We start from the raw sequence: 543 nt of genomic DNA on the forward strand, positions 1-543 counted from the left end.
TTAGATTAATTTCATCGTTATAATTATATTATATTCTTAGCCTATATATAAATAAGCAACTCGCATAAAACATTCATCATAGCACATATAATACAACAATAACAAAGTTTATTCATAAGTTATTAACATAATGAACTCTAACATCTTTAATTAAGAAACAACTATACATTATTTTAACTAATTTTAATTTATGTTACTAAGAATGTTGTAGTTATAATGTATAAGCATTAATAACTAATAAGATAACCATCTAATTTAAACTTTANNACTGATGTTTCCGATTGAAATTTTTCCTATCACATATATATGGTAACATATTCTGGCGTGTTGCCTTGTTTGGTCTCCTTTACATATGGTCATGGCACACTATATCATGCTATGCTTGCACAACTATCTGCCAACCCTGTTTCTTTATATTAATTCACCGAATAAATACTAATTATTTTTAACTAACCTAAGATTCTTGGGATTACAATCTGTTCATATATATAGTGCGTGCAAATTGTGATGCACATTAACACTGACAGAAAATACGATATGATA

At 26.6% G+C, this 543-nt stretch overlaps 1 pseudogene; it reads right to left on the reverse strand.

The window, feature by feature from the left end:
• LOC107636972 overlaps positions 1-515 on the reverse strand; it is a 3,310-nt pseudogene extending 2,795 nt beyond the window's left edge.

The sequence above is a fragment of the Arachis ipaensis genome, chromosome B04 (genome assembly GCF_000816755.2).
Source record: "Arachis ipaensis cultivar K30076 chromosome B04, Araip1.1, whole genome shotgun sequence".
In the NCBI taxonomy this organism is placed as follows: domain Eukaryota; kingdom Viridiplantae; phylum Streptophyta; class Magnoliopsida; order Fabales; family Fabaceae; genus Arachis; species Arachis ipaensis.